We start from the raw sequence: 9,151 nt of genomic DNA on the forward strand, positions 1-9,151 counted from the left end.
TGTGTGCACAAGTTATTTATCTTGTGGGCACAAGATAATTTACTATAAATTCATATGCATCTCTAACGGCTTCAGATGCAGACAGCTGTCATATAATGGAGAGAACTCAGCTTATCAAGTTTTATTTTCACCTCGTCATACCATGAAATTCTTGCTGCTCTTGCTGAAATCTGAATGTCCACTGGATTCTGTTTACAGTGGCATCGACACTTCAGTAAAACGTGCGAATAACAGAAAGCTATCTTTTTCAACTATCTTATCAACAAGTTCACCCACCAATAACATTGACTGCTTAAATAAAGCATGAACACGGCAATGTTTCAAACATAGTGGAGAAATCAGCAAACATATGCCTATGTAACTTGTGCGCATCAAGCCCCCACCCTTTTGGGTGAAAACAGTCCCTCTAATTTGACTGGCAGTAAATGTAAATTTGGAGATCTTTGCCAATTGAATGCCATAAAATAAGAATACTGTATTGCTGTTTAGCTATTAGGAGCCACAATCCGATAACCAGCAAGGCAAACAACTCTGTGATGTGATTGCTGATCATTTAGAGAAAAATGCACAAATAGGGGTTGATGAGTCCTTTCAGTCTGCCTCTAAAAGTGGAGGGACCTGACATATACTACCTACCTTAGTGAGTCACATATTTCTGATATCAGTCACTGTTTCTGTTCTTAAGACGCTTTATTTTGCTGCTTTGGTCGTCTGTCCAATGTGACATTAGTGCAAACAAATTCAATCGCTGTGGCGATTTATCTCGACTTCCTATATTACTTTATACTGTTTATAAGCTTTGTTATTAGAAAGTAGGTCTGCTCAATTTATGTTAATCATTAAGAATAAAAAAATCATCTGCTTCACACTGTAAAACCAAACTTCATCCCCCTCTCATCCCTAAGTCTCTTCACTGATTCTCTTGAATCTACAGTTACAATTGGCACATGTGTCAATTACTCAGTAATATTAACTAACCTGAATGCAGGGCTACTTGTGGTTCCTGTAGTGTCTAAAAGTAGAACAGAAGCCAGAGCCTTCAGTTACCAAGCTCCTCTCCTGTGGAACCAGCTTCCAGTTGTGGTTCGGGTGGAGACACCCTCTCCACATTCAAGAGTAGGCTTAAGACATTCCTCTTTGATAAAGCTTATAATTAGGGCTGGATCAGGTGAGTCCTGAACCATCCCTTAGTTATGCTGCTATAGGCCTAGACTATCAGGGGATTTCCCATGATGCACTGAGCTCCTCTCTTCCCCTCTCTCTCTTCCTGCACTCATTCATGTCCCATTAATGCATGTTACTAACTTCTCTTCTTCCCCCAAATTCTTGTGCTTTCTTTTCTTGCAGGTTCTTATCGATCCTAGTGGAGCCTCCTACCTTGGTCGTGCTAGATTGCCATTGCCAATACTGTTGTTGCTGTGCACCTGTCTGTCTGTTTTTTTTCTCTCTCTCTCTACAACAATAACATAGGTCTAGTGTTTAGAGACTATAGGAACCACAAGTAGCCCAGCATTCAGAGAACGTAGTGTTCTAGAGGGGTAATAGGGTATTATGAGCTCTTTAAGATATGAAGGGGCCTGACCATGAAGAGCTTTGTAGGTGAGGAGGAGAATTTTAAATTCTATTCTAAATTTTACAGGGAGCCAGTGCAGAGAAGCTAGTACAGGAGAGATGTGATCTCTTTTTCTAGTTCCTGTCAGTACTCGTGCTGCAGCGTTTTGAATTAATTGGAGCGTCTTAATGGACTTATTGGGGCAACCTGATAATAAAGAGTTGCAGTAATCCAGCCTTGAAGTAACAAATGCATGGAATAGTTTTTCTGCATCTGTCTGTGATAGTATGTGTCTAATTTTTGTAATATTACGTAAATGAAAGAAGGCAGTCCTAGAGGTCTGCTTTATGTGGGAATTAAATGACAAATCCTGATCAAAGATAACTCCAAGATTCCTGACAGTGGTGCTAGAGGCCAAGGTAATGCCATCTAGAGTAACTATATCTTTAGACAGTGAGTCTCTGAGGTTTGTGGGTCCAAGTACAAGAATTTTGTTATTTTCTGAGTATAACATCAGAAAATTGCAGCTCATCCAGGATTTTATGTCCTTAAGACATATTTGTAATTTAGATAATTGATTAATTTCATCGAGCTTGATTGATAGATATAACTGCGTATCATTCCTAATAATTTTGCCTAAAGGGAGCATATATAAAGTAAATAGTATTGGTACAGAACCTTGTGGAACTCCATCACTAACTGTAGTATTTATTGAAGATTCATCGTTAACATGTACAAACTGCGAACGATCTGATAAATATGACTTAAACCAGCTTAGTGCGGTTCCTTTAATGCCAATTTGATGCTCAAGTCTCTGTAAAAGAATATTATGGTCAATGGTGTCAAATGCAGCACTAAGATCTTATAATAATAAGTACAGAGACAAGTCCATTGTCTGAAGCAATCAAAAGGTCATTATTAACTTTAACCAGAGCTGTCTCTGTGCTATGATGAACTCTAAATCCTGACTGAAAATCCTCAAATAAACTATTGTTATGTAGAAAGTCACACAACTCTTTGGCGACTACTTTCTCCAGAATCTTAGAGAGGAAGGGGAGGTTAGAGATTGGTCTATAATTGGCTAAAACCCCTGGGTCAAGAGTGGGCTTTTTAAGAAGGGGTTTAATTACAGCTACTTTAAAGCACTGTGGTACACATCCTGATAATAAAGAAAGATTAATCATATCCAGTAAAGAAGTGCCAATTAAGGGTACGACTTCTTTAAGCAGCCTAGTTGGGACTGGGTCTAATAGACAGGTTGATGGCTTCGATGTAGAAATTATTGAAGTTAACTGATGAAGATCGATAGCAGAAAAACACTCTAAATATATATCTGAGTTTACATTAGTTAAAGTTCTTGAACTTGGAGAGCCACTGATAACTGTTGATGGCAGTTGGTGATTAATTTTCTCTCTAATAGTAATACTTTTATTATAAAAGAAGCTCATGAAGTCATTGCTACTTAAGGTTATGGGGATATGTGGCTCAATAGAGCTGGGACTCTCTGTCAGCCTGGCTACAGTGCTGAAGAGGAACCTAGGGTTATTCTTATTTTCTTCTATTAGTGCTGAATAATAGGCTCCTCTGGCATTACGGAGGGCCTTTGTATAGGTTTTAAGATTATCTTGCCAAATTGAGCGATATTCTGATAATTTGGAAAAGCGCCATTTCCTTTCAGATTTCCTAGCTATTTGCTTTAATTGGCGGGTTTGGTGGCTGTACCACGGTGCTAGTTTCTATGTTTTAATAATTTCCTTTTTATAGGAGCGATAGAGTCTAATGTTGATCGTAGTGAGCCTGCAGCACTATCAACAAGATTATCAATTCCGGAGGGACTAAAGTTATTATTGGACTCTGTTAAATTCAGACATGGCATTGAATTAAACACTGAAGGAATCTCCTCCTTAAATTTAGCTACAGCACTGTCAGATAGACATGGCTGTAGGAAGTTTTGCTTAATGGCTTATAATCTAATAATATGAATTCAAAAGTTATTAAATAATGGTCAGATAGGAAAGGATTATGTGGGAAGACTATTAAATGTTCAATATCAATGCCATATGATAGAACAAGGTCAAGAGTGTGATTAAAACAATGAGTTGGTTTATTTACACTCTGACAGAAGCCAATTGAGTCTATTAATGATATAAATGCATTACTAAGGCTGTCATTGTCAACATCCACATGAATATTAAAATCACCTACAATAATTACTTTATCTGATTTAAGGACTAAACTTGATAAAAACTCTGAGAATTCAGATATAAAATTAGAGTACGGTCCAGGAGCGCAGTACACTATAACAAACAGAACTGGCTGCAGTGTTTTTATGTTGAACTCCTCTTGTTTTAATTTCTTTAAATAATTTAGGTGGTCGGGGGACAGACACAGGCTCTATGGGGTTTTGGGTGGGTGACTGTACTAATGGAAGTGCAGAGAAGTGTGTAAGACAGCAGCTCTGCTTCCTGGTCCTAACTCTGGACTGTCAGGTTTTAGAAATAAACTTCGCCATATTCCTAGATAAGAGAGAGAGCCGCTCCATCCAAAGTGGGATGGATGCCGTCTCTCCTAATCAGACCAGGTTTTCCCAAAAAAGGCTTCCAGTTATCAATGAAGCCCACATCGTTTTCTGGAGTTTTAGCATAATTACACACCGACTCCACATTAATCTTAGTGACCTCCGATTGGCGTCAACGGGTGTCATTACCGCCGACAGCGATAACAATCTTACTGTATTTACGTTTATCTTTAGCCAGCAGTTTTAAATAGGATTCAATGTCGCCCGCTCTGGCCCCAGGGATACATTTGACTATGGCCGCTGGCTTCGCTAACTTCACGTTTAGCGTTCACTGACAGAGCTACAGCACGAAACAGTGTACACAGAGCAGGAAGTAAACCGGAAATGAGTCAGTACGCTTACGGCCAATAGAGAGTGAGACTAGTTCTTCTTCTTCTTCTTCTTATAAGATTCCGGCAGTGTAGACGCTGTTAAGCGTATTACTGCCCTCCACAGGTCAGATTTAGAACTAAATTCTCACATACAATCCTGTATCATGCAGAAACTGCAGAACTGCACCGGAGACCAATTTGTATTTCTCACTGTGTCCAAACAAAGATGCAACAGAAAAAGCCTCAACTCCAAGTCCTGTCAATCTAACAAATAATATCTTTCTCTCTTCCCTATACTTTCTACATTCTAGGAAAACATGCCTTAATGTTTCAAGGATCCCACATTCACACAATCCAGAAACCTGTTTTCCTACAATGCACAAAGAATCATTTAACCCACAATGACCCAACCTCAATCTACAGAGAATCACATAAACATATTTTCCTAACTTTAGGATGTATAGAAAAGAAGTGTCTACCCCTGGCTTCCCTTTGCCACCCTCTCTGCCATTCTTTTGTTAAGCCCACTTTGATTATTTCTCTTAATTCCACTCTCCCCATGGATAAATGAACATCTACTTCTCTGCTTAAGCTTTCCTTTGCGATGTGGTCCACCTGCTCATTCCCCCTAACCCCAGCGTGCCCTGGAACCCAGCAAAAAGTAACGCTGCAAGCAAACCCAATTCTAAAAACCACATTCAAAATGTCATTCATAATGTCAGGATGAGCTGTAGATTGTCCTGCTCTTAAAGTTTCTAGTGCAGCTGCAGAATCAGAGCAGATAGTGACTTCTTTAGGTCTGGCTTCCTCAATCCACCATAAAGCCCATAGAATTGCCATTAGCTCAGTAGTGAAAACAGAGCTTCCATTAGAAATACGTCGACCAATCTTCAACCCAATCTGCTCCACATACACCCCAAAGCCGGCTCTCCCACTAACCGGATCTCTAGATCCATCTGTAAAAATAATTAAAGTACTCTCACTGATTGAATTAAGATGTTCCACTATTCTTGGAGTCACTTTCCTCTTATCTTTTTCCTGAAGAAAAGAAAGCTCAATATTCAATTCAGGCATCACCCAATAGGGCATAGCCATCTTGTGTGCTCTACATTACCTCCCCGTTCCAAGCCCAGCTTCTTAGCCCACTGGTTTACAGTGACAAAAAAAATATTATATTTATTATCTACTATCTCTTGTAACAGACACCTTGCTGGAAAGGTATGACTACACCCTCTAAGTTTAACCCAGTACTGTAACCCTAACTTAATGCGCCTTAACTATAAGGGCATTTCTCCCATTTCAACAAGCAGGGCAGGGACTGGGGAAGTTCTAAAGGCCCCACAACAAAGCCTCAATGCCTTTGCATGCACCACATCTAACTTATCCAGAACAGTTTTAGAAGCAGATCCATACACAAAACTCCCATAGTCAAGAGCAGATCTGATCAAGGCCTGAAAAATTACCAACATCGTCTCCCTCTCAGCCCCCCACTCACACCCAACCAGACTTCTCATAACATTTAGAACTTTTCCACATTTCAGCACAATTTTATCTACATGCACAGCCCAAGTCATACGCTCTTCAAACCATACACCCAAAAATGTAAAAACCTTTACCTTCTCCAATAAAGACCCATACATATACAGCCCTATATTAGGTAACTTTCTTTTAAAACCAAATACAACATATTTAGTCTTAGATGCAGAAAATTTGAAGCCCCATGTGTTCCCCCATTCCTCTATAGACCATCATACTCTTTGAATCTGTTTTAAAACAAACTCTACATTACGCCCTCTTTTCCAGATGGCCCCATCATCTGCAAATAGAGACAACCCAAATCCTCTCTCTATTTTGCCAAAGATATCATTAATCATTATATTAAATAAAACTGGACTGACAACACTTCCTTGCGGGGTTCCGTTCTCTATTTCTACAGTATTTGAACAGACACTACCAACCATTACTTGTATTGTTCTTTTCATTAAAAAATCCTTAATCCAATTAAACATTCGCCCCCTTACTCCCAAGTCAAATATTTTAATCATTAATCCCTCCTTCCACAAAGAATCATATGCCTTCTCAATATCCAGGAATACACTCACTACTATTTCCTTATTGCTAAATGCCCTTTTGATATCCTGATCCAAAACTAACACTGATTCCATTGTCGACCTTCCCTTCCTAAAGCAATTCTGCACATCAACAAAGAGTCCTCTAGTTTCTATGAAGCACACTAGTCTGTTGGTTACCATCTTCTCCATTACTTTACAAAGCACTGCTGTGAGTGCTATAGGGCGATATGAACTAGGGTCAGATGGACTTTTGCCTGGCTTTAAAATAGGGACCACAACTGCATGTTTCCATTCCTTGGGCAAATAACCCTCTGCCCACACCGTATTAAACAAAGCTAATATTTCATCAAGTACAATATCATCCAGATGTTTAAAAAACTCATAAGACACCCTATCTCTCCCCGGGGTAGTATTTGCCCCAGACATAATTGCATCCTTCAACTCTTTTATAGTAAAAAACAGATTTATAGGATTATCGTTTTCTAAATTCCTTTCCAACTTCCACTGTTAACTGCCATCAGCTCAGTTCTCTTCCTACACCTCTCAGCCCCCATTCTCTCTGATCTATGCACTGCTTGAAAACTATCAACAAACATGTCTGCTTTTTCCTTATTGGAAACTGCTACTGTCAGTGAGACTAGTTGACTAGTCAATAGACAAATGAATATCAAAAGGTAAAAACAATGCAGAAAATATATCTGTATTTAGAAAACATGGAACTTTCCTCTTTGAGCATTTTAATTTAATATATGACCAGCAGGGGGGCATACTATACTCTACTCTTAGTCCTGAATAAATGGTAAAATACAGGTTGATAAGAATGTCCAGATTTAATCTCGGCGCTTGGGGTGGGAAGCCCTGTTAACATAATTTTATATTGCTTTTATATTTTCTCCTCTTTTGACCATATATATACATATATATATATATATATATATATATATATATATATATATATATATATATATGTATATGTATACTGCCATATTATATATATTATATATACTGCCATATTATATATTATGGCTTATACACATTTACCCTTTTATAACAAGAAACCACATGGTGAATACTGCTGAAGCTGCACAATGCTTAATAAGCTACTTTATTAACAGAAAATATTTTAATTTGCATCTGGCTCTACATCAAAACACCCAGACCATCAAGACCATCATGAGAAAGGTGTTTTTATTTCGTACCATTAGTATATAGTAAAACATTTCGAAAACCCAATCACTCATCAACTTTACAATCTAATCCAAAAAACACCATTAGAATGAATAACCAGAGTTCAATCAACAAAAATACATCATTATACCCTTCATAAACATAACTTTTATTGCAGGGCTATAGGGCTATATATATATTGCCTCCAACCCCAGCAGATAAAGACTGGTTTACAACTCCTACCTACAACACACAAGCCTTTTGCACAATTTATATTTAATTTCCACTTTAGTAGTTTAGTAGCTTTAGTTTAGTTTTAATTTTTTAGTTTTCGTCAAGTTAAATTTTCTGCTCATATTTTGGACTCCATGTCCTACTTGAACAACAAATAGTGTATATATTTTAATTTATAGTTTTTATATCTTCTAATATTAATAATATTAGCAATATTTTTACTGTGATATTCTATTCTATTCTCTGTTTTCTGTTTTTGCGCTGCTTTGCCCTATTGCTCCTATGTCAAAATTAATTTCTCCTTAGGGGGATAAATAAAGTAATTATTTTATCTTATCTTATAGGTGTTCATGTTGTTAGGTCGAGACTCTGTAAATGCCAAGAGTGAAAGTAACACGACAGCATTCCCATACGCCATACAGGGCTACGGAATTTTATAACTTTCACAACCATAAAAACACTATCAGTCATATTTCTTGCAGCTTCTATGGCTACTACTCGTATCTTTCGATCATATTCACCACCATAATTACTATTATTCATATTTATATCACCTTAATTGCCATTGTTTCTACTATTCATATCACTCTGGTATATTATCTGCCATAACTTGTTAGTCATATTCACATTACTATAGATATTATTACAGTTAATGTTAATTTTGTGGTTGCTTGCATCCCTGGGACAGTCTGTCTTTGTGTCTGTCTGTCTGTCTGTGTGTGTGTCTGTCTTTGTGTCTCTTTCTCTCTCCCCCCCAACCGGTCAAGACAGATGGCCGTCCTCCATAGAGCTGGGTCTGTTTGCTACTGTGTGCACGAGATTGCTGGATAAATACTGTGTATAAATACTGTTATTGCTATTATTAAAGATAGTGCGACTTGTTGCTGCTCATGGGGGAATTGTTCCGTCTCTGTAAATCATGAATAAGTCATAGAGTGTGGTCTAGACCTACTCTATATGGAAAGTGTCTTGAGATAACTTTTGTTATGATTTGGCACTATAAATAAAATTGAATTGAAAATTGAATTGAATTGAATTTCGCTAATTAAATAAAGAGAGCATAGTATATTATATAAAGGCTGCCATTCCCCCACATTAGTGTTTTGAAGCAGTGCATTTCGGGAAAGATGGAGTTTGCTTTAGAGGTAGAAGTAGATAAGATGTTGGCTTGATAATCAACAATTTGGTACATCTGTACGAGTGTCTGTATGCATGGTTGAGGAGAAAGGCATTTTGA

The sequence above is a fragment of the Dicentrarchus labrax genome, unplaced genomic scaffold, assembly GCF_905237075.1.
Source record: "Dicentrarchus labrax unplaced genomic scaffold, dlabrax2021, whole genome shotgun sequence".
In the NCBI taxonomy this organism is placed as follows: Eukaryota; Metazoa; Chordata; class Actinopteri; family Moronidae; genus Dicentrarchus; species Dicentrarchus labrax.